The sequence below is a fragment of the Tachysurus fulvidraco genome, chromosome 9 (genome assembly GCF_022655615.1).
Source record: "Tachysurus fulvidraco isolate hzauxx_2018 chromosome 9, HZAU_PFXX_2.0, whole genome shotgun sequence".
Taxonomy (NCBI): Eukaryota; Metazoa; Chordata; class Actinopteri; order Siluriformes; family Bagridae; genus Tachysurus; species Tachysurus fulvidraco.
In genome coordinates, this window is record NC_062526.1 from 10,972,924 (window position 1) to 10,982,166 (window position 9,243).

Sequence of the window (9,243 nt, forward strand, 5' to 3'; positions counted from 1 at the left end):
GAAGTAAAATGACACGAATTTTATTTTTGACATTTTACACCAGTTTTTTTTTTCCAAGTTTTTTGTATTCTTGTTCTTTGATTTATTTTATTATTATTATTATTATTATTATTATTATTATTATTATTATTATTATTTATTTTCCTGAATGTTTGGCTTCAGCAGTAATTCTGGAGTAAAACTTCATTCATTCATTCATTCATTCAGAGCAAACTTTAAATAAACATATGATCAAATAAAGCTCGACAACATAAGCTTAGCCTGCACAAAGCTGCTGCCTGTGCTTCGAGTTGAAAAAGATTATTTATTAAAGCAACAGCAGCAGCAGCAAAATTCAGTGAGCTTTTAATTCCACTTGTCCAGCACAGCATCACTTCCTATTTCTGCACAAAAAAGAGCAAAAACAAAAGACATGATGAGAAAGGCAACCCAGGCTGTGTTACACAGAACAGAACAGCAAACAAGATTCTTGGCACCGAGTTAATCGGCAACACAAACACAACACGCTTTATAAAGCAGTGATCAACCCTGGGAATTACTGTTCTCTCTCATTTTGTAATCTGAGCTGTGAAAATGACCAAAATATGTGCAGTGGCCAGTGACGCAGATGGTGTTTGAATAGCCCTGTCAAAAGCCCCAGTGGACTTTCTCTTTAACACAATTTCACCAAAATAATCTTTTCCTAGTCTATAGTCTGCCTTCAGAAGAACCTGAGACAGATGATTTCTTCTGTACTCCAACAGCTTATTTTCTTCCAATTTTCAATCTGTCTTTTCTGCCCCCTACACATATTCCAAAAACAATGTGCTGTTTAGATTAAAATTTGAATCTCTATTTAATATGCAGACACATGAGGTCGTTGATGCCGACAGCGCTCAAACAGAACCCGTGAACAGGATTTATTTGCATGGAGGTTATTTAAAGATTAAGACTCTTTGCAATTATTATTTAAGATTAAGATTATTTAAAATGTTTTCGGGGTCTCTCAGCAGTGCTATTACTGGTGCAGTGAGTCAGCACCAATAATTATGAGTTAAGTGAAACTGGTGGTAAACTATTAAGGGACTGTAGTCAAATCAAAGTGTGTTTTTAAATGAATATTCAATGCAAATTTAAAACCAACTCATATTTCTTATGTACTGACACAAAAAACATAAAAAGAAACAATCGTTTACAAAGCTGAATCAAATCCAAATGTGCATGAAAGGCAGATATTAAACATGTACACAATTATGTGCACTTTGACGACGGTTCCTTTCCAGACACCAGATTTCAGTTGATTTAATTTACAGAATATAAATCACAAAAAAACAGTATAGACACAAATCTGCTTATATGTAACAACTCTTAACATAATGGAAAGGCACAAGGCAGGATTTGATAAAATAGGGTTATACTTCTATTTGTATGAATATAAGCTGAATAACAAGAAGCATGCTCTACTTTGTCGAGCTGATCGGTTGTTTGTTCCTGTGGTAGGTTTCCTCGCTTTACTCGACGCATGTCCCATGAGATGCCTCTTCAACACAAAATGCCAAATTGCTTTTTCTGAATTTAGCAATAACTCCTCACATTTGTTTAGGGGCAGTGATTTATTTGGCATATTATGAATCCTTTTTCATTTTCTGCATGAGAAAATGAAATTTCTAATTTAATACAAGGCCAAATTGTGTTCTGTAGCATCTTCCATAGAGTTAATAGTTTTGCCTGAGCGTGCAAAACACGGTGCCAAAACGAACCACAGGCAGATGGCCATTAATTGAGTGGAAGGGATGTTCGGCAATTCCGGGAGCAAGTGTTGTTTCCTCTCAATCTAAACAATCCAGACTGTTGATAAGGTCTTACTATCACATAGATCACAGAAAATCTGAGTGGAAAAATCAATTCGTTGAATGTTCAGTAACATTTAAACCATGTGCTTTCTTAACACTGTTTTTGTTTTTTTAAATCCGGGAATTTTCCCGTAAACCCTTAACACAATGTATACAGATTTCAGATCAGCACTGAAAGTCAGCCTGACACAACTCTTCTCTCCACCAGCCTTCTTTCACCTGCTGTGTTTCTAACCTATTTTTACTCTAGCATTACAAATCTTGCTCCAGAGAGCAGCAGCAGCTTGTGACCATACATTTTAATGGCGCAGGATGACATTAATAAAGACACTATTGCATGTGACTGATGCTTCATGCTACCGTCTAGTGAATTTTTAGACTAATCCCAAAACATACACTCATCCAGCATCCAGTCTATTGGACCTTTTATACTGTATTTACCTTTGTTTAATTGTGTTTGATGCAGCTGGTGAGTTCCCATTGTCATTAATCAGGGTTGCCAGATATCTGCAAAACAACATCTCAAACCAAACAAATTCAGGTTTTTTTTTTCTTAGCTTTCAAATAGTCACTGTAGTGCACAAGCATTACTAATGTAGGGGTATAATTCATATATCCATAGTCTCTACTTCCCTCTCCTAATATTTCCATTATGACTTTTAATAGCGGTGATTCTTCTGTAGACACACTGAACTTAAACTTTGCCTTCGTTTGCAGAAATGTATTAGATTTAATTCAAATTTTTGTCCTAAAATAAGATCTCGAGAGTCACAGAGTATTTTATTACAAACTGTATGGGAACAACGAGGGGCACGTTGGCTTAGTGGTTAGCACGTTTGCCTCACACCTCCAGGGTTGGGGGTTCGATTCCCACCTCCGCCTTGCGTGTGCGGAGTTTGCATGGTCTCCCCACAGAAAATTCCTGTGACCCGAGAAGTTCAGATAAGCGGTAGAAAATGAATGAATGAATGAATGAATGAATGAATGTATGGGAACATGGGGCAGGGTGATACCTGTCTAAACAAGCCTCTATTAACACTTGTTGCAGTTCCCACTTGTGACCACTAGGTGCATGACCAAAACACACTCTGTGAATCAAAATCCTGAAGAGCAGCAAAGTGAGTAAGACAGTAGAGCGAGCAAGACACAGAGCTCTAAAACTCTAAGCACCATGGTGCTGCTTTATACCCTATGGTAATCCAGTTGAGAGGAGCAAAGACATGCTTGACTGCATTAATGGCTCTCTAAAGCCTTCAGACAGTTCATTGGCCCTATTGTACATGCTGATCCAACGATTCAATCGAGATGGATTTGGATTTTTCTGATGAAGAAACCACCATCTAATCAGCATGTTAAACCCTGCCTTGATCATGACATCGACTCTTGGACCAAAGCACCAGTAAAATCCAAAAACTTCTTTGGCTAGTTTCTCCCTGTTCTAAAACTGCAGACGGCCAAGGTCACTGGATACAAATAATACATGAAAAAGAACAACGTCCAAGGTTACACACAGCCTACATTATTATTATGGTTCAGCTCACTGGTTTCATTTTGGAGCCAGCAGTCACAAATCACCAGCCACTGCTTAAAAATTAATATGGCCTGTAGACTTCACATTGCACCATACATCATACGAGTGTACCTTATTATATTTTGTATGGCAGCCCTGTACTTGCTGTGTAACATTGCATTTCAAAGTACTTACAATAATGAAACATTGACGAATAATGAAACAATGAAATATTTTGTCTCCCTTTTGGACACGGTAATAAATGAGCATGGGAATGATGATGTTTATACAGCACATCTTTTTCTTTTTTTTGTTTTAACTGCAAACCAAATCACATGCAGTCATCATAACATCATAGTGGATTTGTACCGGCTGGAGCGGTCATTATAATAGATTTGTTATGATGCGCTTTCTTGTCGCTTCATTTTCTTTTCCTAGCAAAGACAGTGTTCTGATGACACGGCCCACAGCAAATGCAATCTACAGAGACTTGACGGAGGCATCAATCATTGATTGATGAAAATGTTTTCCCCGATACATGGCTGAAAATGACTACATGCAGCTAAATGGCAAAGCAAGAGGCTTCACCTGCCTGGAAAATCAGCAACATCTATATGGGAGAAACTGACACTATCTGAATGAACTAGTAGTTTATTGATGTTTTTTTTTTCTTTCATTTGAGGAGGAAAAGAATCAATGACATTACAGAAAAAAGATAAAAATGTACATTAGCTGTCAAATGAACCCTCTCCAAATGAGGTGAATGATGCTTTACATTAAATGCATCAATTCAGTTTCTTTTAGTTAGTTCAGTTAGTTCAACACCATGCATCCGTTTTCTGTATGGCTTATCTTACACAGGCAATTTAAAGATGCCATTTAGTATACATCGCATGCCTCCGGAATATCAAAGGAAGCCGAAGTACCTGGAGGAACACCCTGAAGCACACGGAGAACATGCAACCTCCATGCACACAAGGCAGAGGAGGAAATCAAACACCTGAGCCGGGAGGTGTGAAACAAATGTGTTAACTACTAAATCATCATGCCCCCAACAGATAAATACACATTATAAAAAGAGACACTTGTGTCTATCATGTGTTCGCAAAATTCTCATTCAGAGAACTGCATTGCATTTATTTAAAGTTGATAATAAATTATTCCTGAAACGCTGATTTCTGCACTGATCTGAAAGGAAATCTTTTCAAACTAGCAGCGACCAAATTTTAATACATATTTCTGCTAAAGACAAATTCTATTCAAACCAAAGGCATTCACACACACACACGCACACACACTCACACACACACACTCACACACACACACTCACACACTCACTCACACACTCACTCACACACACACTCACACACACACTCACACACACACTCACACACACACACACACTCACACACACTCACACACACACACTCACACTCACACACACACTCACACACACACACACACTCACACACACACACACACACACACACACTCTCACACACACAAAACCAGCATCAGGGTTCCCAGAGTTTTAATGCTAAATGGGACTGGTTTGGAAAAAGGTTACATGTGGAACTCAGGACTAGGCGGTTATCTTGGCTACAAGTTATAAAAGCAGAGCTAAATTTTCCCCTGTCGCTCATCTGCCCAGAAAGTCCATCTACAAACAAGAGCTCATTCCAAAACGGTTACAGCGAGAGATTTTCTCAAGGGAAATTTGATGGCGCATCACCTCATGAACCTTCCAAGACGAAATTCCTAGGAATGTTTGCAAGTAAGACCGAGCAGAAAAGACACAACCACTACAAACACCCTGCGGTACAGCCAGCCATGTCACCTGCCCTCCAGACGCATAATTATGGGCTGCCATGCCACGGGAGCGCAGACAAGAAATCAATGTGGACTAGAATTGAAAGGTAAACAGGAGGGAAAAGAAGGCTTTCGGTCTTGATTTCTCCAAGGGCCACATGCAAATTCAACCTGATCTCAGATTAAAAAGGAAAGGAATGTGCAAGATAAAGGCTTGAGGTGCATTCAGGAAACGTCCCAATGTCACTGGGTTGACATTTAATGCACTGTCTGAAAAGTAGTGAAATAGAATCATTGCTTTTGTATTTTCTGACTATGCAGGATGATGGATTTTTCTCCAGCAGCGAGCGAAGTTTGACTCAATACTAAATCAACATTTTTTTCTAAACAGCTGTAATATTGAACAATAAATCTGTATAATGCAATAGTTGGATCTTTCCAAAGATGACGTTCATAATATCGTTAAATATCATTCTTTTGTTATTTCTCCCCTTCTTAACTGCACAAATCCTATCGGGAATAATTATATTCAGACTTGTTTACTTCTCTTCGTCCATTCACCGGATCGATTTATTGATCTGTCCTTTGCTCGACAGACAGGAGACGAGTAAAAAAAAACAGAAATGCGTTTGATTGGGAATAACACGTCCAAGTGAACGCTGATTTCTGCACTGATCTGAACGTTATTAACAAGCAGATGAACACTTGCTCATTGAATGATTGCAGGATCAATATATGTAGGTGGAAAACTGGTCTGTGGTGCTATAATGTAGATACAGAGCCATGAATTACATGCAGACCGTCGTTTCTCAAATCCGTCTCTCTTCCAACTCAATGTATTGTTAATATACAGTCCATTTAAATGATACTTCTCACTCGCTCTCATGAATCTACATTCATTTACTGGTAATCTAACGTTTTCTCAGGAAATCCACCAGACTGTATAGTGAGATATTATCTGAAGCCCATACTAAAATAAATATATTATACGTAATATCAATATTTATTTTCAGTTAATTGGTTGATTCAAGAATAAACCTTCGCACCTCCGGGGTTAGTGCTGTGTGTGCAGATTTTGCATGTTTCTTCCTTTGAGTTTCTTTTGTGTCGTCCAAGCACATGGGATGTAGATTAATCAGCATTTCTAAATTGTCTGTAGCATGTGAGTGTGTGATTGTGCACTGTGAAGAGTCGGCACCCTGTCCAGCGAATCCCCTGCCTTGTGCCTCAAGTTGACTGGGATAGACTCCAGACTACGTGTGTAAGTATCCTATGGATGGTCTATTCATGAGTCAACTATTAGATTAAACAGACCACACTGAGCAAAACTACAGTACACATTCATTGCATTCCACTAAGATTCAATATAGTACACATTCAAAAGTGCATACAATAACTACAAGCGTTATACTCTGAATGATGAAAAGTCTCTACAAACATATGGTACGCAGTGCAAAATTTTGACAAAGATTTATCAATAACCTCAAGACTGAATGTTTAAAATAACTTATGAAAAACATTGGAGGACATTTTTGCTCATAATTAAAAATGGGCATCAGGGTGAAGGGGTTACTAGAAAGTTTAGAATATGAGCTTTTTAAAAAGAACTGTTTAAAATTATTTTGGATAAAAATAATAATAATAATAATAATAATAATAATAATAATAATAATAATAATAATAATAATAATAATAATAATCTCTTGACTTTCCACAGGATATAGACCAGATATGAACAATGCAACGTTCTCAAACAGCCGGACTGATAAGTCTTAGAGCCGATAAAGAACAGAGCATGTGTAATCTTATCGTCAGTCACTTGGGGCTACTTTCCTGTCATGTTCTCATCTGAACGTTTGAGACAGTACTGTACAACACAGACTAACTCGTTTCCATCTTCTTTTTTTAACTCATCTTTTTTAAATCAAGAAGGTATTCACAAGTGAAACAATTATGTACAAAAGCACTTTGAAGTCTCCATCAATGAACCAGATATATGAATGAATGCATAGAGATGCAAATCAGCCTACAAGGCATGGGAGAGAAAACCAGAGTACCCAGAGGAAACCCCAAAGCACAGGAAGAACATGCAAAACAGCACACACAAGGGATAAAGGGTGCGAATCAAACCCCCAACCCAGGAGGTACACACACCCCGAGCTGACAATTTTTTTTTCTTTTTCCATTACCTGCACTGCTGCTGTAAGCGTAAAGACCATCATGCACTTAATGAACATCCTTTCAATTCACTTCCAACCAACTGACTTTATAGCATACAGCTGTATAAAGCATAATGATTTAGAATCCTACTTTCCTGTGGCACTCGGAGTCTGACTAACTGGTTCGTCTCAAGGATTTTTTTGTTTCTTGACACGGTCACATCCGGGCTGCTCGTTACACACCTACATATAAATCTACATCCAGATTTCAGTAAAACTGCTTTGTGACTATGTGTATTGTTAAAAGAAAAAGAAAAAAAACACTAAAACATTTAAACAGTCTACTCTAAAGGTGCAGCATGGCTTGGTTTAATCAGTGGTCAATTCCACCTGAATATAAAGAGAACCATAGAAATACTATGATTTCAATAAAGCTTAATGTTGATTGAGATCTTCTTTATAAAGGGCAGATCTAAGCCTACTGTACATCTGCACCACACCACAGAACCCTTCCTAAATTATTTCTTACTGCGACATCAGCATCCTTTGCACTGTCAGGAAAAGACATCAACTCCAGATATTCAGCTTTAGAAAAAGGAAAAGAAAAATAAACAGAAATAACTTCGATGTAAAAGGGATTTTCTTTAAACGCAACGTTGTGTACCTGCTTGTTTAACATCATCAGCAATCAGAATGAGGAAAAGCGACGCATGCTTCATCACACACACACACACACACACACACACACACACACACACACACACACACAAACATCTTAAGAACCACAAGACTACTACCTTCTTCTTTTTTTTATTCTTCTTTTCTATCAATCAATTTTAATCCGAATCTAAGAGGCTGTGCATATGGATGATTTCTCAGGAATCATCCAGGAATTGACATAAACTGTTTTTTTTCCTGTTTGTTTTTTTTTTTAACATCAGTGGCAGAACAAAGTTAGGATTATGCTGAATAATTCGGGCCCGGATAATCATCTGCATTACAGCCTGACTGTAAAAAATAAAGTAGGAGCTGCAGTACACAGGATTCTCCTTTTGTTTACATGCTCAGCTACATGACTGCAGCTCTGTAACAGCTGCTAATTTACACTAATCCACATCCGCGCGCCCGCGCGCGCACACACACACAGAGGATGAGAGAGAGACAGAGAAAGAGAGAGAGAGAAAGAGAGAGAGTGAGAGAGAGAGAGAGAGAGAGAGAGAGAGAGAGAGAGAGAGAGAGAACATAACGTTTCCTCTTTGTGCACGAGATGTTGTTCAAACACATACAAACACATGCGCGCGCACGCACGCGCTCGCTCACACATACGAAGCTCAAACAACGCTCGTATATTCAGCAGCATCTCTCACCTGCGCTCGGCTGCCTTATTTCAGCAGTGTAACGGAACACGAGCCCCGCCCGGCTCCACCATCTTCCTCCGTCTCTGCTGTGCCTCGCGCGCCGACTGACGGATCGGTGGGCGGAGCAACATGACGACAGAATCTATCTTCCGAATCAATTCACACTGTGTCGATTCACGTGCGATTCGTGCTGAACACGTTAGGCTTTATATCGTATACCTTTTTTTCTCTTTTCTCAATGATCCCTACATTCCTTTTTACCTCAGAGCCTGAAAACACACGGTTTATATATAAAACACCCCTGATGAAACAACGCTGCTCAAAACTATTATAAGGTTATAGATGAGGTTTGCAAAGTGTTCTGTGATACTAATAGCATAGCTTATTTTATTGATAACACACGCAGCTGTTTTTATTTTAACGCTTCTGTTGACATAATTCAGGGCCAGAAAGGAGCACCGCCGATTGGCTGAGCAGAGGTACTTAGCCACGCCCACTCTTCTTGACAGCGAGCCACGCTGTATCAAAAACTCTAGACCACCCTCTGGGTCCAGTAAAGGTGCCAATAGTATTGA

At 38.8% G+C, this 9,243-nt stretch overlaps 1 protein-coding gene across 5 annotated transcripts in view; it reads right to left on the reverse strand.

Annotated features, from left to right (window-relative positions):
* The window catches only part of apba1a (amyloid beta (A4) precursor protein-binding, family A, member 1a), a 51,414-nt gene extending 42,590 nt beyond the window's left edge, over positions 1–8,824 (reverse strand). For 4 of the 5 annotated variants that reach the window (XM_027138379.2, XM_027138378.2, XM_027138377.2 and 1 more), the window contains exon 1: positions 8,678–8,824. The gene's annotated coding sequence lies outside the window, so the exon portion shown is untranslated. The remainder of the gene's footprint in view (positions 1–8,677) is intronic. The other variant, XM_027138376.2, reaches the window with a different exon arrangement.
* Positions 8,825–9,243: the final 419 nt, after the last annotated feature.